The sequence below is a fragment of the Ambystoma mexicanum genome, chromosome 11 (genome assembly GCF_040938575.1).
Source record: "Ambystoma mexicanum isolate Mex_15411 chromosome 11, UKY_AmexF1_1, whole genome shotgun sequence".
In the NCBI taxonomy this organism is placed as follows: Eukaryota; Metazoa; Chordata; class Amphibia; order Caudata; family Ambystomatidae; genus Ambystoma; species Ambystoma mexicanum.
In genome coordinates, this window is record NC_090934.1 from 699,207,656 (window position 1) to 699,229,343 (window position 21,688).

A 21,688-nucleotide genomic window follows, 5' to 3' on the forward strand; every position below is an offset into this window, starting at 1 on the left:
CAGAAGGGGACTTTCTACCTTTCTCAATGGCCTAGTAATGTCTATCATGTCAAATAAGTTCTGGATGAAGGGTGGCCCCATATTATATGGGGCATGTATAGATCTCTCCAGGGCTTTTGACATGATCAACAGGGAACGCCTTTGGTCAACGTTGGAGGCATGGGGTTTGCCTGAATCCCTGCTAGCAATAATAGCGAGTCTACATAAGGGTTCACATTTACGAGTAAAACTAAATGTGCAGGGTGATATGTCTGCCCTGGTCACTACTTGGAGAGGGGTGAGGCAGGGGTGTATTATTGCACCCTGCCTCTTTAATCTCTACCTTGCTAACTTACTGGAAGCTCTTGATCAACAATCGCTGGTCAGTCCTAAGAATGATCTGCAGCCTATACATTGTATTGCCTGCGTGGATGATATAGTCTTTCTCGACTATACGCCAATAGGCTTATAGTCGATATCCACCTGGTCCGCCAGGCCAATCGCTAGCTTGTTCTTTCCCCATGCTTATGTCATAAAGGTGCAAGTGTTTAGAATGCTTCTGAAGATCCGCCCTCTCCTATAACATGGGTCCACCGGAGTTAGGCATTGGCAACTCGTGACAAACAGCACTCTCAAAGTTTTTATGCTTCTGATCTTCAAATGCGGTTCATTGGTTATAGACGGCCTGCGAAAAAACAAAGTCCCTCTCCAAGCATCCTGATCCCCAATGATAGACGTGAATCACTACATGGTCCTGCTGTTCACTGCCAACTGCCTTGCTGTTGGGTTGTTTGTTTTATTCTGTGCCGCACGGCTTCTGGGCTTTGTAATCCTGGAAAAGAGGAAAAAGAATACTGTCCAAAACAGACAAGTCATGGCAGGTATGGGTGATAACAAGTGGTACTTGATGTCTGCATCCAGGCACAGGTGGAAAGGACAGAGACTGGGGCACTCCCAACTTCCTCACCACCCTTGGACTGGTTGTTCTGATTGTCCAAGAACATCTTAAAGGAGGGGCCGACAGGCTACCAGAAACTAAGGTAATGGTATTCTCTAAGTGCAAGAGACTGGTTACTTTTATACACTTACTACATGTCTTCCAGGTTCTCTATATGTTAGCCCAAGAGTATAGCAAGTCCAATTTCAAGGATACCTATGACTGCTGTGCGTTACCAAGTTTAACCTAAGTAGTTGTAAGTGCAGTGGAGGGTTACCAGCCTATATCTTAAGAGTATTGGGGAGCGCTCAATTTTATGAGACATAAATGCTCTAACGCCGATGTTTGATTGTGTGCAAAGCATGGAGTAGGGTTAAGTTAGGAGGGAGGGACATGCGTATGAGAGGTTTCCAGTGATGTTTGTAAAGTGATGTGGGTAGGGTGGGATGGCTGGCATCCGCCATAGGGTTTGTGTATGAGGTTTCAGTGATTAATTTGAGTAAAGCGGGCCGCTGCAACAACAGCCGGCATCCATCAGGTGTTGTTTCAGACAGACAAGGAGGCTGGTGCTTGTGAAAAGACTATGGTGATGGCAATGAGTTGTGGAAGAGGGTTTCAAGTTATTGTAGGGAATAGCTAAGTTTTGAGAGTCTTTCTGAAGTCGAGGTGGTTATCAATGCGGCAGATGTGGAGAGGAAGCGAGTTCCAGATGGTAGGGGCTTTGATGGAGAAAGAGGATCCTCCCAATCTGGTGGAATTGTAATGGAGGATGTGAGAAACCTGAAGGTGTCTCACTTACTGGTCCCCGGGGATCTGTCATCCAGGTGGCCATGACACGGCCATCGCTATTGGATCCAGTTCCTGGGGGTGGACCCAGTTTCTCGGGGAGTGGAAGTAGGACACTGATGGGTGAGCCGCGGTATCCCCCTTCCCCATCCTGCCACGTAGGATACTCAGACACTCTACCCCCCACCCCGTTTCCCGACACAAACACTTTTGCACACCACCAAAGACAACAGACTAACACCAGAGCCGTATACCTAACATGTCCCAACACAAGGGTCAGGAGAGTCAGGCAATTGACCAGAATCTCACACACTTGACGGCCCTTTCCCGTCCCCACAGGGATAAAAGGTAGAGCACGAGAGCACACTACGAGCAAGGCAGACCGCACGACAAGACAGCTATGCCAGGGCGACAGTTCAAGACGAGGAGAAAGACGGCGAGAATCGAAGGGGTAACAAGGAGAGAAGCAACCTTGCCCTTTCCGACCCAGACCCGCGAAGCCTCCGTGGAAAGAATCGTAAAACAGTGAACAATAGCCAATGTGTGTTGCAGCAGATGTCAACGGTACACAGAGTACACCTACGCTTATAAGCGGGACGGAAAGGGACGCTTGCTACCGTGGTATTGTCCATGACTCCAGATACAAGGAAAGCCAAGCGGTTCATCACAGCTGGTGAGTCGAGGGGAGAACCGATAAGAAACCAAACTCTGTTGAACGAAAGTTGCAAAAGATAAGTTAAGGGGAATTCAAAGAACTGTTAACGTCTTAAGGGAAAAACCAGCTGCAGAAAGGTTCGACACCACGTGGGTGCTCATTTGAGAGACTTTGGTTGATTCCCTGTTTTTGAAACTATCGATACCAGAAGGCCTTAGGAGAGGTGCAAGGAAAAGGTCAGAGTGGTCAAACAGGGGTCTACCAAAATCCCCTGTAAAGTCGAAAGCCTTTAACCGGCACGTAACTGAAAAGCTAAGGGAGATGAATCCTGAGAAAGAACTGTGTGGTTGGCAAGAGTGAACCCGACAGAGGGATGCCAATAAAAAAGGCAAAGCCTGATGCCTCAATGAGCATTGTGTTAACAAAGAGTGAACCTGACAGAGGGATGTCCACAGTGAGCTGTTTAAGAAGACATTAAGACTTGTGAATGCCATAGGTGAAATTGATCTGGCAAAAGTCGTAGTGAACCCGACGGAGGAGGGCAAACATTTGAGAAGGATCTGAGCCCGGAAGAGGGGGACCCAAGGGTGAAAAGCCATCACCCACGGACGAAAGCCGTAGTAAACTCGACGGAGGGAGGCAAACATTAGAGAAGGGTCTGAGGCCGGAAGAGGGGGATCCAGGTGATGAAAAGCCATCACCCACTGACACAGAAAGTAACGGATAAAATTGTTTGAATACATACCATAGTGATCCTTATGGAGGGAGGCTGATTTTCGAGAGGGGCCCTAGCCCGGAGGAGGGGGACCCAGGGGTGAAGAATCATCACCCCAAGTGCAATCAGAAAGGAACTTTTGTTTATTTGTCAACATACCAGGCCCTCAGAAGCAAGATACTTAACCACCGAAGGTCCTGATATCGTTAAGAACCTTTTGTCGATCTGAGGCCGGAAGAGAGGGATCCAGGGGTGAAACGTCATCACCCAATGTACGTACAGAAAGGAACTTTTTGTTTATTATTTTGAACACATCAGGTCCTCGAATGCAAGAGAGTTTTTGTAGAAAAGAGACTTAATCACTGGAGGTCCTCAGACCTGAGAACGGAACTGTAGTGTCGTGCTGGAAAAGCTTGAGCGTGTGTTGTGCTCCGGAGTCCCACCTTGTCCTGTGCTAAAAACCTGGGGAAGGGAGACCCCCTGTTACCACATCCTGACTTATTATTTGTGAACACTTCTTTCTTTCTTGTGAACCCTATCCCACAATCTTTTTGTATTTAGTTGTAAGGATTGGTAATATTTTCTTTTTACTACAGGCCGTTTTATTTGACAAGACGCCACTAGGACTGCCTTATTATTATGTGATGGTCATAGCTTGCTCCCATCTTAGATTTAGGTTTTGATTCAGTGTTTTTCAACCTACCTATACAGTTGAATAAATACCCTTGAACTGTGATCACTTGTGTCTGTCTTTACTGTTTGATACCATGCCTTCCTTACAGTACCCATGTGAAGATGCTGTCCAGCCAATCTTTTGCTTGCACTCCATTGACCTTGCCACCATGAGTTCCTTACAGGGATAACGAGAAGAAGGGCAGAGCCGGATCTGAGATTTCTGGTGGGCTGATATTGTATGAGTTTATCATGGAGGAATTCGGGTCCGGAGTTGTGGGTGGCACAGTGGGTGATGCACATGGCTTTAAAGGTAGTTTGTCGAATGATAGGAAGCCAGTGTAGCACTCTGAGTGCGGGAGTGATAGGTTCTCTTGGTTAGAGGACAATGGGGAGACAGGGTTTTGGACTCTTTGGAGTTTCCTGAACTGGAATGCTGGGGCACCTAGATAGAGGCAGTTTGCATACTTTAATCGGGAGAGGATGATGGCAAGGGTAGCAGAGATTCAGTGTGGGTAGGTGAGGTACGGGAAGATTTGCATGAGGATACGAAAGAAGCCGGTTCTGGACACAGAGTTGATCTGTTGGGCGAGGGTTAGTCAGGCATGCATCCTAGGTTTAGTTGTCAACCAGCGGTCAATATCAGAAAGGCAGGCAGAGAGGTCTGGGCAGGCGGACGCTGGCGATTTTGGGATCTTGTGGATCTTGTGGTTGTCAGTGTAGTTGTAACACACAAGGTTATGAGATCGGATGAGTGCGGGCAGAGAGCTAAAGTAGATATTGAAGAGATGGGGGGACAGGGAGGATCCCTGAGGAACCCCTTTCGGAACTGGGCAAGAGAGGGAGGAGAAAGGTGGGAGGAGCATGATTTGTGAGCAATTCGAGACAAAGGAGCAGATCTATGTTAGGGCGCAGTTCTTAATTCGAGGGAGTGTAGCCTGTCTGTGAGCATGATGTGGTCAGTGGTATCAAAGGCGGCAGATCGGTCGAGAAGGATGAGCGCTGCACATCCTTCCACATCTGCTGTTCTTTTTAAGTCATCCCAAACCGACACACGGGAAGACTCAGTTCTTCAGAGTGGTCTAAGCTAGTTTTGACTGGGTCAAGAAGGTTGTTGGATTCTGTGAAGAGGCAGAGTTGTTCATATGCTGTGCGATCCAGGAGTTTGGCAATGAAGCAGGTGTTGGAAAAGGCTGGTAGTTTTCGGGAATGAGTGGGTCTAGCAAGGTTTTTTTGAGAAGTTTGATGTAGGAGGTTTTGAAGGCTTTTGGGAACATTCCTGACGAGAGGGATTGGTTAAGGATTGACTGTGAAATGCTGCCTGCGCAGGTTGTAGTTAGTATGTTCTTGGGGAGTGTGGGGGGGCATATGTCTGCAGGAGAGCCAGATGGCTGACTTTGCTTTAAGAGCGTGAGGAAATCGATGGGAGACATGGGGGAAACGAGGAGAAGACTGGCATAGGCAGGTGGGTCTGAGTTCGGGTGGAGAGCGGGGAGGGGTAGGGGGAATCAGTGCTATTTTAGAAAGGATGGCTCGGTGTCTATCAATAGCGATATTGTGTAAGTGATTGGACAGTTCTTCTAATAGAGATTGGGAGGTAGGGGGTATGAGGTTGAACAACTTTGCGTCTTGAATTCTGAGATTATTCTGTGCAGTTCCATGCTTGAGTTGCAGGCGTTGAGGATTCGGTTCCCGTATAATTTATTTTTTAGTTTTCCTGATTTCTGACCCGTAGGCCCTTGTCAGTCTTGCTAAAGACAATTTGTTTTGAGGAGTGGGGTTGGTTCTCCAAGTCCGCTGCAGTTTGGTGCTGAGAGCTATGATAGATTTGAGGTGGGATGTGTACCATTTGGGGCTGTGGCCCAGTCTCTGGGAGGTATGTTTCGTTGGAGTGAGGCGGATGAGGGTACCGGAAAGCAAGCGGTCAAAGTGTTCAATGGGGGAGGACTTTGCTGGAGGGAGAGTGCGGGGAGTGAGTTGAGGAGTGAATTGGCTAGATTCAGGTTAATCGTGACTTTATACCAGAGAGGGGTGTGGGATGGAGTAGTTGGAGATGGCAATCAAGAGAGCAGGGATAGGGGGGCTTCAGTGGTCAGGGGGAAGAAGAAGATTGCAGAGTGATCTGTCCAGATTAGGAGATAGGGGGTGGAAATAAGGTTTGTGGTGCAGAATATCAAATCTAGGGTGTGGCTTGTGGTGTGAGTGAGGACGGATATGAGTTGTTTCAAGTTGAGGGATTTAAGGTTATCCATGAGTGAGCGGGTCATGGGGCTTGAAGGGGTGTCAAACCAGATGTTGAAGTCTCCTAGTATGGTGAGCAAAGGATGCTAATTTAATGTGGTCGATAGTGCATCACTCAGGGAGTCTGCAAAGTTCCTCTTGTAGCCAGGGGATCTGTATAGGAGTAGAAAGCTGTGGGAGGTGGATGGAGAGAGGTGGAATTTTACAAGCAATGAGTCACAATCAGTGCTGCAGGCTAAGGCGCCTTTAAGTAGGGGTGGGATCTGGTGTTTATGTAGGATGGCCAGCCCTCCTCCTCCTCTTCTGGTTCTGTTCTGAATGATCAGGTTGTACACAGGGGGGAGGCCTCAGGTGTAATAGGTTTGTAATCGTCTGCACACCAGGTCTCTGTGATGAAGAGGATGTCTGGGTTTTCATTTGAGATAAAGTCAAAGATGTTACATTTTTTGGAAGACAGACCTGACATCTAAGAGAATGCAAGAGAGCTGGTTTGGTTTCCTGAGGGAAGAGGTGTTACGTGTAATGGTTGGGGTCGGAGTGTGTGTTGCTAGAGAAGGAAGATGAGAGGGAGGGCCTGACTGGGCTACGATCCTGAGACAGGGGGGCGGCCGGGTGTTAGGTCAAACGATGGGGTGGGAGCGGAAGGAGGGCCGATGGGGCTTGGTGGTTTTGGGGGGAGGGGAATTGAGCTTGCACCGGGTTAGGGTCGGGTGGGGCGATATGGGTGGAGTAGAGAGGGGGAAGTGGTCAGGAGTTGGGAACTAGGATGGAGCAGCAGAGAGGAGACGGGGCTTCTGAGGCAGCCAAGACCAAAGCCCTTGTGTGGCGTTTGTGTGGCCAGAGGGGTGTGGGTGCGTGGGGGGGTTCGAGAGTGGTGTGTTGAACAGGGAAGCCCTTGCTGCAGTTAGCGATGGGAAGTGTGAGTTGGTGGGGGTGGGCTGTGGAGGAGAAGTGGGAGGAGGGAGAGGTGGAATAGAGGACAGGAGTGTGTGGAGGTGGTTAAGTGGGAGTGGCTGGGAGTAGAGGAGGGGGGCTGGAGGGGTCTATGTTTTCATTTCTGTCTCACCAGCATGCAGCTCTGAGTTGGGAGGGGCGAGGTCTGCATTGCAGCTGGGTGGGTGGGTGATTGGCGTATTTGGTTTTGGGGGTAGGAGAGAATTTAACTGGGTGTGGAGAAGGGGATAGAGGGGGCTGCGTGTGCGGTTGGGGGAATAGGGGCAGGCTGTTTAAGGAAGAAGGGAGAGGTTACTTAGGTGGGTCATTAGTTAGGTTTCTGGAGTGCCAACTTGCCACTCTGAGCTGGGATGGGTGAGGCACGGTCTCTAGAGCTGGGAAAGATACGCCTAGAAGCAAATCCTGCAGCATGAGGTGTACCTGGGATTTGAGACTTACAGTAGTGGGAAAATGCCCTAGGTTCTAGATACACAGCAGTGGGGAAATGCATCTAGATTCAAAGCACACAGAAGTGGAGAAAATGCACCTATATTCAAGATATACAGCAATGGGGAAATGCATCTAAAGTCAAAGCACACAGCAGTGGAGAAAAAGCACCTAGATTGAACATACACAGTATTCAAGATACAGAAGTGGAGAAAACGTACCTAGATTCAAGATACACAGTAGTGGGGAAACACACCTATGTTCAAAACACACAGCAGTGGAGAAAAAGCACCTCGATTCAAGATACACAATAGTGGGGAAATGCACCTAGATTCAAGATACACAGCAGTCGAGAAATGCAACTAGGCTCAAAGCACACAGCAGTGGAGAAAAAGCACCTCGATTCAAGATACACAGTAGTGGGAAAATTCACCTATATCCAAGATACACAGCAGTCGAGAAATGCAACTAGGCTCAAAGCACAGAGCAGTGGAGAAAAAGCACCTCGATTTAAGATACACAGTAGTGCAGTAGTGGGGAATGCACCTAGATTCAAGATACACAGTAGTGGGGAAATGCAACTAGGTTCAAAGCACACGGCAGTGGAGAAAAAGTACCTGGATTCAGGATACACAGCAGTGGGGAAATGCAACTAGATTCAAGATACTGTGAAGAATCCTACGGATCCCCCACTAAAAACCTGCCTAAAGTCAAACGCTTAGTGATCCTGACCTTGGGGGTGGTGTATTGCGGGAGGATCACCTAGGAGGAGACATGGCCCAGGGTAGTGAGGAGGTCCCATGGGATGAGAGACAGTATTTGTCCTCTGAAAGAAAATGCATTGTTGGATTAACAAAACAGGTAATGGCATATTGCCATTATAAGTCCCCGACCCACATATAAGATCTGTGACCCAGGGTACAAGTTATGTTAATTCTGAGCAAACCATGTCGATAGAGAGATCTTTCAAAGTATCTTAAGCCAAACATCCTCCTTACTCCCTAAGGTATAGTGTGAAAGGATCTAGAGAAAATGCCCTAAAACTAAAGTCTTCCTCTAAAACAACTAATTCCAAAAGTCCATCCTTTAATTTAAGGGAAATAAATCTACGCTTAAAATCAACTCAGAAGTTAAAAGAAGGGGGCTACAAGTCCCATACTGGGACAAAGAAGAGGGCTAAAGAGGCATGCTATTATAGTAGTCAGGCAATTAAGCCTAACAGACCACACCAGAAGGAACCTGCCAGTCATGAAAGGCCCTCTCAGGTGCAAGCAATTGGAAGGAGTGGAAGGAGCTGGAACTGGGTCTGGAATGCAGGCAGTAGCAGTAGTAGCAGAAGGAAGAAGGCACAAGACTGTCAGACCAAGCAGAAGTGGAAGAACAAAAAGAGGGGCCCGTTTCCCCAAACTCTGAAGTGCATAGGCTGTGCAGCGGAAGACGTGCAGGAGAGCTGTCTTTCTTCATGTGAGCCTGATTGCCGTGGTTGCCGAGCTGCAGACGTGCAGGAGACCGAGGCAGGAAGCAATTGTCAAGCCGTGAGTCTCAGGAGCTAAATGAGCTCCAAAAACGGGTGGTCAGGCCAGAGACACCTTTTCAGGAGAAGGGTATGAGTCCTCAGTGAGCCAGCAGCAGTAGAGGTTGTGGCAGAAGTCGGGTAAGCAGTGTGACCCGCTAAGTAAGTGTCTAAGAAGCTACTGAGTGAAGCATGGTATTCTAACACATTGCGCATAAGACTTTAAGCGAGTAGAAGTTGTTTGTTGCATCTAAAATACCATGAACAATGGAAATGTAGCACTCGTGTATAACGTGAAAAGTCTTTTACTGGCGTGAGAAGCGAACGTTTCCAAAACACATTGTTCCATTATTAAAAGACTATCACTGCTTGAAGGCGTGGTCGAGTTTCCCTAATTAAGGAGAGGGAACACTGCTAAGACCATTACCGAATACCTAACCTTGACAATACAAGAGTTACAATCTTTAACTTGTGAAACCTACATCAAAGAATGGTTCTGTGTGCCTTTTTGTGATTCCCAAAGGAGGCCTGAACACTGCATCCTTTACTTTCACACGGGAATACAATTATATATCAATATTTAAACCTTGAACACTATATGAAAAAGTGGTTGTGTGTGCTTAATTTTGATTTTCAAAGAAAGACTGAATTCTATTATTTGTCCTAACATGGCATACCTTTCATTTAAAGAAGTTAAAATGTGTAACAGTTGAAGAAAACAAGCATTAGCCAAGCCAAGAGTCTGCCCCTTTTCACACCGAAACCAAACTTTCCCATAGTTAAGAAGCAATCTAACTGTACTGTGAAGATGATAACAATTAATTGGCCTAAGATACAAGTGTGCAAGTATTACCTGAAGCTAGGAGAGTGGCACCAAGGCTTCTGGATAATTAATCGGGCTGATAACTGGAAGAAAGGTGCAGGTAAAGTTGGGGAAAGGAAACTGGCTGCTTGTAAATACTATTTTGAAGTTGACACAACCTGTAGTGCCAAACACTGTGGAAGAGAGAGAAAAGTGAGTCTAAAAGGCAAACAAAGGCTGTTACTGTGGCAGACAGACAAGAGAGGCAAAGAGGCTGCCCCTATTGAAGAGAGTTTTTCAGACAGAGTGTGCCTTGCCTACTTGAAGTTGCTAAAGTACTTTGAAGTGCATCTTGTCAAAGCCTGTCTATAAGTACAAAACACTGAAGCTGTGGTAGTAATTACAAGTACTGAAACAGTGGAGGTATATCTGGTTGTCAGTGGATGCAACATTGTAGTAGTCCAAATCAAGTGTAATACTGTGAGAAAAAGATGAATGTTCTCATAGGGAATCAAGTAGAAGTGAAGTTGTTATAGTGGAAGCAGCAGCACTAAGAAGTCATCCTGACACATATACCATTGTGAATTCTAAAGTTATAACCAAGAGAATACTAACTGTGAACCAAGAACTGTGTATCACTGGTAGTTGTGGATATTGCATTTCTTTTGAACTGTGGCAAGTCTTTGTGAGGAAGGTGACAAAGCAAAGTGGCCAGGTTGGCATTGGTGCTATTTGCAGAAGGTGGAAAGTGGATATTTCACCAAGAAGAGATGTCCTAGTAGACTTTGGTTAACACACATTTACATTGACTTTGAAATATCAAGAACTGATCTGAGACATTTTCTGTCTTTGGTTGAACACAAACAGATCTGACTTAGAATTCGGGCGAAGAGAAATCACCCAGGACATTAGAAGGTTATTCAGAGACTGTGAATGTTGTACATGTGATGTTACATTGCCATATATTTTATTTGTGTATGTGTTGCTTAGTGTGAGGGTGTCATGATGCCTACCCCCGGGGAACCAGACCAGGTCCAGCAACCCCGGAAGCAGGCATCAAGTTGTTTTGAGCAAGCCATAAAGCCCCTGTTAGGGGCTGTTTGGGTGCGGTCCTGGCGCCTATGGTGCCAGGCTCATATGGAGAGACAGTCCTGGCGCCATAGGCGCCAGGCTCATAGAGTAAACTTACCTGATGCAGACCATGCTGCAAGCTTACCTGGTGCAGACCATGCTGCAGAACTCCAAGCCAAATGAGGCTTGGAAGGGACTATTTTACCTAGGGACTATTTTTTTACTCGGGTGGAGCTGGAGAAGAATACTCATCTGGGACTACTTTGGAGGCTATTTAAACCACGCCCGAAGAGTAGCACACGCTTCTCGTTATTCTGCATCCAGCAGCGTAACGCTCACCGTGTCTGCAAGCCTGCATCCAGTCTTCTGCCACACCCGCCTCGAGTCTGCAGCTCCGAGAAAAAGGGAGGAACAGAAGGAGAAAGGTTAGAATAAGAGCAAACCTTCGATCCTTACCTGGATTCCGGATCCACCGCACCTTCGAACTGGAAGAAAGAAGCATTTACGCGCGCCGCCTCGCATGCTGCAGCACCGCGCTGAACTCACCGGCCCTCGCAGCATCCTCACGATCCACCGCATCCATCTGCACGTTCCGCCGCATTCTGGCACCTAAGGGGAACACAAGAACAGCAAAGGTGAGCCAAGGAAATAAACAGAGGCAATAGTAACTACCCCCATAGATTTACCTGATTACCACCGGGGATACTATTCCTCTTCACGGGTCGGCGCAGTCTCCATTGCATCCTCGCAGCACCCCGGCCACTAAGGGGAACAAAAGGACGACAAGGTGAGACAACGGGACAATAAGGGGAACTCTTCTCACCGCAATAGACTTACCTAATTTTACCGCTGGAGGCATAATTCCTCGAACTTCATATTTTCTCGCCACACCTGAATAAGGGAACAGACAGCTTACATTCTGGCCTTATTTTATTGAACTGTGTAGGATAAGCCAAATCCTTACCTGAACTTAGTCAGCTTCCACGAGGAACTCTTCGCTGGGGTCAAGCTGCAAACTGCAAGGAATCGGACAAGGGTGAAAGTCAGACATGTGAACTCTTACGAACTACATATTTTTTGGAGTCATTATTGTTCTGGAACTCACCGATTCCTTCGAGCCAGTGAAGCAACTGGTTATCAACGCGCCCCTGTGCTCAATGCAGGATGGAGAGCTCATCTTTTCAAACCATCAGGTGAGACTATAGGAGGGGACATCAGAGGTGATCTGTGGGGAGAACAGCGGGGGTGGGGGAATTTACACTCGACTCCACGGGTGGTTAATTCTCTTTCTCCATTTGCAGAAGGATATTCCTACGGGCCAAGCAAACGAAGCTAGGTGGGTCAGTCCAGTCCGTCATCTCTGCCCTACGCCTCACGTTGGTGGAGACCGCAGCTGTCCAGTTCAGATCGACGCCTCTGTGGGAGCCAGGTGAGCGTAACAGAGGGCCAGTTATCCTGTGTTAGAGTGTTTCCCCTTAGCTTTAGTTAGGTAGGGAAATCCTCAGCAGAATAGGGGTAGTGAGGCAATTTTGAATACATTTTCTTTAAGAATATAATTCATATGATAACAAATCATCAAACAGTTGTCCGCCTCACATTACTGACCACTCACAATGCACAGCAGTGGAGAAAATGCACCTAGTTTCAGGATCCAAAGTAGTGGGAAAATGAACCTAGATTCAAGATACAACATCAGTGGAGAAAATGCACCTAGAAAGTAAATCTCACATGGATTCAACAGTATAATGAAAGAACACTTAGCTAAAACTTGAGCAATGTAATGAAAACCAGTTGCACACTAGGCTAGATGCAAGTTTGTATAAGATAGATTAGGTAATAAGAGTGGTGGGGTTTTACTGGAGTACAGTAATGGCTGTACTCCCCACCCAGACCACACTTACCTTATCAGTCGCTGTAGGTTGTGTGCGTCAGGCATCCCAGGCGAACACGGGCAAACACAGTGGAGCTGCTCTTTGCCTCTGGCCCTTAATCAGGCTGCCCTAACTCTGACCAGTGAAGAGATGTTCCTGGATGTTGGAGACCAGTCAGCACGGGTGGAAGGCACGAGCTAGGCTGTGTAGCGTGGCCAATGGGAAGTAAAGGAGGGCATTGGATGGTCTGAGGAAAGCAGGATGAAGAGGGGCTGGCAGCCAAACATTGAAAACAAATGCAGGGATGCACACGGAGCACAGCAAAGGTAAAATGTGCACCAAAAGCACCAAAGTGCTGCCAGGAAACTTTATCAAGCGGGAGCAGCGGGAAGATGGAGTGCAGGACACAGGTGGATTGCTTTAAAAGCACTGCAGTCCAGAAAATGCTTCCAGTCGTGTGGCCGTGTAGCATGGCAAATGGGAAGTAAAGGAGGGCGTGAAATGATCTGAGGAATGCAGGATGTGGAGGGTTTAGGAGCTGAAAAGTGCAAACAAATGGGATGCACACGGAGCACAGTAAAGGTAAACCGGTATATCTGAGGTTCGCAGAGGTTTATTAACTTTCTTAAAAAGCATTGTATTGCACATTTTCTCCACAGATCCCTCTCAACTTATTTTAGCAAACCTTTTGATTACCATCAACATGAAAATGTATCATTGAAAGCGACGTGAATGGCAATGGTCGCCTGAGTATTTAGAAAAGGTAATAGACGGTCCATGTTGTATGTCCTCTCTGTGTTGCCCCATACTCCTTACTGGGGGATAGGTGCACTAGTGGGAGTATCAGTATTGGTATTGTTGTTTGCCTTAAGGAATATGGAATTGATTGGTGTTCCTATATGTGTTTTTATTTGACAGTGCTGCTCAGATGCCATTTGGAGGCATGTTTCGAATTGTGGTCCTAAATCAATAGAATCGTGGAATTTTTTCTATAAATGTGGAGGAGCGTATCATGCTTAAATAGCAGGTATCTTTATGAATTTTGCCTGTGTTTTACAGACTGACACAATGATGCTATATATGTTGTAGTATTGGTGGTTGTAATAATGCAGTAATAGCATTGATGAAGTAATTGGTGACAGAGGTTTCTCCTTTTTTTCTCTCTTTTTCAAAATATGTTTAGTATTTAAACAGCACAGTGAGTGATTTTATGTAAAGTTCAACCAAAATACAAGAATCAGAAATTAACTATGAACTAAGAAGCACATCCCCTGATGAATGTTCTACCAACGTGGTGCTATGAACATAAACATGTTGGGATTATGACATTTTGAGACATTATTTGGAATGAGATGTCACTTTTGTCCTATTGTGTCTTTGTGATTAACTGCTAAATGGCTTCTATTGCTAGTGGTGTGTAATTGTACTGTTTTCAGTGTACTGTCCATCCGTGGGTCTACACTAATGAGAGAGTATAGCAATACATCATTAAAATATTTTTTCAAAACATTACTGTACTTTCAACAGTCCAACTGGATACATTATTTTCCATGGGATGGTGGCACTAGCACTTGACATTTATCCATGCATTCACCCATCCACCTTAGCTATAATATGAATATAGCATGTCTACATGTCAATGTCCGTTTCTGATTCTTTTGTGGGTCTGCTCAAGGCTTCCACTTTGAGATTCAAATCTGGTCAGAATTTAATAAAATAGTGGCACACGCCAATTTTAAATCATTACTTTTGGCAGATACAATTTCATTAATGAAGAATGTTGATATCTCCTGTTAAGGATTTCAATCAGGCGACGCACACCTTAGACTCAGCCCAGTATGCAGCGTACAATTGAAATGCTTATGTTTTAGATTAGATTAGATTAAATATTGAGATGGTACACCCCCTTTTCAAATACCCCGGGCCACAATGGACTATGAACCAGGCTGGTTGGTAAAATATAATATTTATTTATTTATTTGAAAATGAAAAGAAATTATACCATTTTGAATATGGGGCAGCAATCACCAATGGGGTGATAATAACAATAGGAATGTAAGCCATGCACTTAGTTAACCTTCTAGTGATACACCTACAACCTACAAAACATCAGGAAATAGGAGCACGTTTTGATTTTAGGTAAGATAGCACTTGAGTTAGAATATCCCCCTGCAAGGTTCCCTCAACCCACAAATAATCAATTGTGAGTGGATAAACAGAAACAGCAGGTAATCAGGAATGATAAATGGAAAACAGAATTGCAATCAGACCTTCCCTCCCCAAACAAGAGAGAAAAACAGATTTTAAACCCTGGCAATGCTAAAAATGACACTCGGAAATGGATGAATGAGATAATGAATGTGTGCAAAAACCTTGAAACAAATACAGTTCTTCACTACAGAAACAATGTAAAGGTGCAAACAATCACAAGCAATGTATAACCAAGAACATACAGTTTGAAAATGAGTGGCAGGTTTTAAAATATGTTTGCAGCAAATAACATGTTGGAAAATTAGCAAACTTTTGCAATTCCTGCCTGAAATTACCAAAACGGTTTTTACTAAAAACGGGTGAAATATTGTAAATCGGTTCTTGTGTTGGGGTGTAGCTATAGATCATAGGTACAACATGGAAGTGAAATCAGGTCTCTAGCTGGAAAATTGAGTGAGTTATGCAAGATAGAGTGAAGTTCGTTTTTAGGAAAATAGAGCAGAGAAAAATAGAAAAGCGGCTTTAAAATGGATTGCAAATTTTACTTAAACTGGATTTAATGACTAAGAAAAAGAGAATGCCACCAGTGAATCTCCACAGTTACTCGGCCGTTGTAACTCTTCACGTGGTGTACCCAGTTTCCTTTATGGAAAATTAATTTATTTAATCAAAATCGCTAATGGCTTATGTTCTAGCAAAACAAAAATGAAGAGAAAATCGGCGCTGACACTAGGAATCAAAGGCAGGGTTTCACAGATAATGCTGACAATGTTCACAAGATATCGGGGTCAGAATAGGATAGCTTAGAGATTGGGATAGGACAAAGCAAGGCAAGGTATACTATGGTTTTCTATGGTTCCTATTGATACTCACAGTCCACTTTTTAGTTTTTGGATTTTGGCCAGTCAGCGTTCTGGTCACCACGCAGATTTGGTCTAACAAAGGACAGCCAGAACAAAATCAGCGGGACAGGATCAGCTGGGCATGGACTGGTTACCGAGTAGCACTTACGGACTAACAATTCTGGTTACTGGATAATATAGGTCATCAGGGTAGCAGGATGGCAGCAGCATGCAGTGAATGGCGGCAAGCCAAGCTAGATCAGGATGCCAAAGGTACCACAGTTTTCTCCTGGTTAATGGGAGATTAGTTTTTTTTATATTAGAGGCCTTGCTGGGAATGGGGGCAGCAATGCTTGGCCTTGTAGTTGGGATCTGGAGTCTGGATAGATGACAGGAACAGGACGCTGGCGCAGGAAAATCAGAAAGAGTGTCTGTATAGGATCTTGTCAGAGACCCTTATTTATAGTGCAAAATGACATCATCTGGATAGAGGCTGGGCAGTGTTAACTACACACGCCCCTAAACTACTTGGATTGGGCAAGGGTGCTAGTCTCTGCCTTGCTCTCAACTGGTTGGGTTTCTAAGGGAATGATGTCAGGTTTATGAGGTGAGGTTTACAATGTCCAGAAACTCCCACATTTACTTTACTGAGAACCCGATTTTGCCAAAAACATACATTTGTACACTTGCAATCTCTTGGCAAATTCTACACACAGGCTACATGTTATGTGCAGCACAGATCAGTCCAATCCTCAGGTCTGTGCGACCTTGTTTCGCCCTTCGAATATATTTTGGTAATTTTACACATGAAAGATTTGGCCTAAAATTCCAGAACTTTATACACAGATGTGCATTATCCCCAGGGATGTATGTACAACATTTTATGTTGGCAACATTAATACTTTCCTTGGAATCTGTCATATTTTATAACTTCTGTTCCCCATGCGGCAATGAGTTCTTCCAAGTTTTAAAAGAAAGCCCATAAAATTAGATTTGAAACTGCAAACTTTTTACAATTTTACTAATTCTTGTTGCAGAGATAAAAAGTATTTAAAGTTTCTTTATAAAATAGTCTTTGTAACCAAAAGGCAGTCCATTGATCTTTTTTTTTCTTCCTCCAACTGCAAGCAACTGTCATTTCCTTCAAGGCAAGGGGGTTTTCCCATCTTAATTGAAGGTTTTAGTGCCCCTTACACTTGACAGGTTAGTGTCCCGGAACTTCTATTGTCTCAGCCTGGAGCACATCCGAATGTCTGACGAGCGTGAAAACTTTCTTCGTCCTAGCCCATTCAAAGTTTTTCAAGCTGGCAATTTTCACCTACGTGTCCTGGATTTATGGTGTCTCCCCCCTTCCTTGGGGAAGTTTCATGGCTGGCAACTGGAATGACTGGTGTTTCTGAGAGCTTGCAAATCCAGCCCATGTGTTTTAAACTCTTTCATTTATTATTTTGGGTCCTGAATTAAACAAACCTGTGAAAGAAGATAGCCTATGTGTGTATTATCACCACTAACATAATCCCTTTACATTGTTAAGTAAGCAGGCTTTCCATCACAATTTATTTTTAAAGAGGCCAATGTTTTTCTTCAGTCAGCAAAGCCCATTTTTCCACATGTGTAAAAAGCTGATAGCATTTCTTTCTTTAAATTCGGTTTGCAGCTCCTTCAGCTGCCCACATTGTTTTTGCAGCTGTAGTCATTTCCTTCAATGCAGGAGTTTTATCTAAAGTATAGATACATTTACACTTGACCTGGCTCAGAGAGTTAAAGTCTCTTTGAACCGCTGAGCCTGGATACATTTGGTAAAGAAATAAACGCGTGTTCCCGTGCAAGTGAAAATTAACTTGCTTCTTGATTTCCCTCAAAGTTGGTTTGACTGGGCCTGTCACTCAGGAATTATGCCTGGTCTTAGTGAAGCACAGTGAAATATCCTGGGCATGGCAGCGCCTTTTTACCCACAGTGGTTTCAGAATGAACAGATGGAATTAGCGTCAATGCAGCATTTTGAAAGGGTGAAAATGTTTCATTTTGAAGGGGATTTTTGGCTTTTACAGCAAAGCAACGCTGCTTTTTCACTTGATTCCATTGATAGGTTTCAGAACACACTGGCATACTTTTTCAGGGTGTCCCCTTGTTCCATTTTGCCTGAAGTGTGCTAGGCAGGATGGTGCAGCCATTTTTTTTGTTGCTGCCAAAACGCAGTTTTTGAGGTCCTGGTGCGCACAGGAGCCAGCGCAGCCAGGTTGCTGTTTCTGGCGCAAATGCGGCTTAGTGATGTGGGGCAATGCCGTTGAGTTGGTCAATATATCCCACACTCCCACGAAAAGGCCTTTATGTAATATAGATTTCAGTTATTTGGTTCATCTAGAATGGTCAAAGTGGTGGCTGAAGAGTGAAGCAACTTTTTAAAATGGCACCAATAAACATGCACCCAGGTTTGCATGGTGGACCCGCACTTTTTTCATAATCTTGTTTTCCAAAATACCTGGCAGTCTCATCTTACTTTGTGGTTTGCAGTTAAGCTGTATCGGGGGCCATCGCAAGGGATGTCTGTCATGGATAACAAAACATGTCGGATAGCTAGTACTTTAAAAACATTAACAACAAGCATAATACATTTTACACTATACAAGATATGCAAAGAGCATGGAATATATTGATTTTTGTGTGCAAGAATATACATTTTTTAAATAAAAAAGTGAGTACCAAATTTACAATTATCGTTAGACACGATTCTATTTAAGTATTTAATTAGATTTCTGTAGTGTCCTGTTATTTCTCAACTTATCCCTGCTCTTTTAAAACGTGACCTAAAGATGATACATGTACAAAGTAACTATGTATTTGCAAATTGAGAACTAATCCAGTGGTATATGCATGAATTTGATGTGCCAAGAGTCATAATTTCTAATATTATTGGAAATGAGCCACTAGACAGTGCCCAGATATTAAATATTGAAGGCGCAATATCTCAAAACCTTTTCATACTCAATCAATATTTTCCACTACTTCTATTACTGTCCTACTACCAGAGCTGCCCGTTTACCCCAGTATGTATGAGTGATAATCCAGTTGCTGTTTCTATTCCAAATAATACTGCCTAATGGACTGAGAGAGGAAGGGTCGAGAGGGGAGGCGGGGGAGGTGGTTTCGGTAGATGCACGGGGAACACGCCCTAATGTGGGTGTGGTTGTTGTATAACAGCTGAAAATTCAAAAATAAAGTTCTTAAAAAAAACAAATAATACTGACTCAGCCTTTCATCCACACTTAGTGGAGGAATTCATTAACTATTTCTATCGGGTACTAACACATTCAACAAGTTGTTTTTGCACTTTGCAGTCATTCCTCACCTGCATAGACCTTATACTTTCTTTATTGATGGTTTAGGAGTGTTCGCAGAGCATATATGCCTGAGTTGTTCTTGAAACTGGAGTTCAAACACTGAAGCACAACAAATGTGCCTATAGCAAAGTGGTCGCCAAAATGTGTGGCTATACCAAACCACCTCACTACCCACTAAGGGTGCCACCGATAGTGTCCTTGTTGGGGAGCATGTGGCAGGGTAGTAATGGGGGACTGTGCAAGGCAGTATGAAAATAGAGTATTGACACTCCCTTTGGTAGAATTACTAAGCAGTTCTGGCATTTTGTGTAGGTGGATGAGAGGCTACAATGTGTGTACCCACCGAAACTCCACATGTTCAAAAAATGTACTCTTTTGAAATTACATAGAAATGTCGGTATACCGTTCTTTTGCCGCGGGATTTTTCGTCGCGGGACTTTTCATCGCCGTTTTTTGATCGAAAAAAAAATCATTGTTTTTTTTGGGGGGGGGGGATTAAAAATCAAATAAATATTTGCGGGTGAAAGGGAATAATTAAAAAAAAGGGGGCTTTGGGAGGGTAAGCCCCCCGGAAAAACAAAAAAAAACGATGAAAAGTCCTGCGACGAAAAATGGAAGGAATGTAAATATGTGAGGCTTTGGAGGATTCACATTATAGTGTGAGGAAGGAGCAATGTGTGTTGTGTCGCAAACTCACATTGAGCATAACCCTGGAGTACCATCCCAACAATTCACATCTATTCAAAACACGATTAATTGTACCCAGAAAACCAGGCACTTCAAAATTTAAAAAACAGTGCAAAATGTTAAGCATGCTAACTTTTCCATTGGCCGTATGATACCATGGTGTCCGTCACTTTCCATGAGATATGACATTTCTCATTAATCCCAGAGCTAGCACTCTGGTGAGTTCTCGTACATTTAAAGTGATGTATCAGAGTCCAGTGGGTCTGCAGATGGGTAGACAAACAAGGAGATCACTTAACTGAAGTAGATGCCATTGACTATTATCTTCTGTTATCTAATAGTGCTTATATTTGACAAAGTACTGCATTGGAAATTGATAATTGGGCAGGATGTCCCACTGAATTGTGAGTCAACTCTTAACAGCGTGACAGGGTCTGAGACATGTCCCTGTCAAGGGGCATGGAGATCCCTCTCAACCTGGGGCAGAAGGCCTACCAGGGTGTTCACCGGAGCCAGTCCTGGCCTAGAGGCTAAGTGTTGGAGTTGGGAGGGTCTCTGTGTCTGTCCCTTCTACAATCTGGCAAACCTGCAAGGGGCTTCAAGACTCCAGAGCGATCTGCACCTCAAACCGACAGGACAGATGCTCTCCGGGACACAAATATGAGCTATGCAATTGATTGTACCTGAAAGCATGTGCATGGTGAGGTACTGGTTGGTATGAGAAAGTGGCACTTGGGTGTTTGAGTTTGTGCAAGTTGAGTGAGTGAGACTAACTGAGGGATAGTAAAGGATTGAATGGGAAGGTGACTAGGAAAGTGGCAGGAGGGTGAGTGTGGGCAAAAGGGTGGGTGGAGTAGAGCGGAGGGGGAGTAGACGTATAGCAGAGAGGGGCAAGTAGTAGAGCAGAGAGGGGGGAGTAGTGGCAGAAAGCAGAGACAGAGAAGAGTAGAAGTAGAAAGGAGAACATTGGAAGGATAGCGATAGGATGAGAGAGGGAGAGAGAAGAAGTGAGAGGATGAGGGGGAGACAGTACTAGGCAGGGAAAGGAAGAAGAGAACGTTAGGGTGAGGAGTACAGGGTCGTGCAAGGAAAGGACCAAATGAGACCTGGGTGGATGGATGGAGACTATTCTTTCTAACATTTTTTCTTGGGGCAACCAGGGCGCTCAGGTAAGGATTCACCTAGATTGTTCCCAAAGGAAGCGAGACATTTGCCATTAGGCCATCATGACCAGTCAGTCAGAAAATTGACAGTAGGGGTTGATGATCTCTAGTAATCAACTTGGAGTATATGGGCACATGGGCTAGGGAGAGAACTTAGGGGAGAGAGAGAGGGAGGGACAGCCAATAGTGAGCCCCTTCTCAATTATGTCATTACATACCTTTATACTGTCTTCTTGAAGCCATCTGTTACACCAGAAGCCACCACACCCCTTCATGTACCATCTGAGCTAGACATGGCAATTTAATTATTTCCATATTTATGTTCGCTTGTATTGCTTATCAAAGTTATAGTGGCTTCAGAGACATTCCACAATCTGCCCGCCCACATCACTAGACATCTTGGCAAATGGTGTGTCTCACTCAGCAAAGCCAGATAGTCAAAATACACAACCAAAAACGAATAGACCATCCATCCTCCACCTACATGTTACATAACTAGTAATTGAATTCAGCACAATGTCCCACCAGCGTGTGGTACAAGTCTTAGACAATGGCACAACAGCCTACTTTTCCTCGTCAATTTCCTACTCAAGGGTATAGAAGCTTCAATGTAATCTCACAATGGGCCCACTCACACCCTCAAGACATCTTTACACATGCTATGTCTTGCTGGGCAAAGCCAGATGGTCAAAATACACACACATATAGACCATCCAGTTCCGGTCTATATATTGCATAACTGCATCAAGCGATCATTCCACAGAAAAGCACTTGGTAATTGAATACAGCAGGCTGTTCCACTGGGATATGTTGCACGTCCTA

At 44.8% G+C, this 21,688-nt stretch overlaps 1 long non-coding RNA gene across 1 annotated transcript in view; it reads right to left on the reverse strand.

Moving 5' to 3' along the window:
- LOC138504764 (uncharacterized) overlaps positions 1-21,688 on the reverse strand; it is a 245,847-nt gene that overhangs the window by 193,660 nt on the left and 30,499 nt on the right. The window lies entirely within an intron of this gene.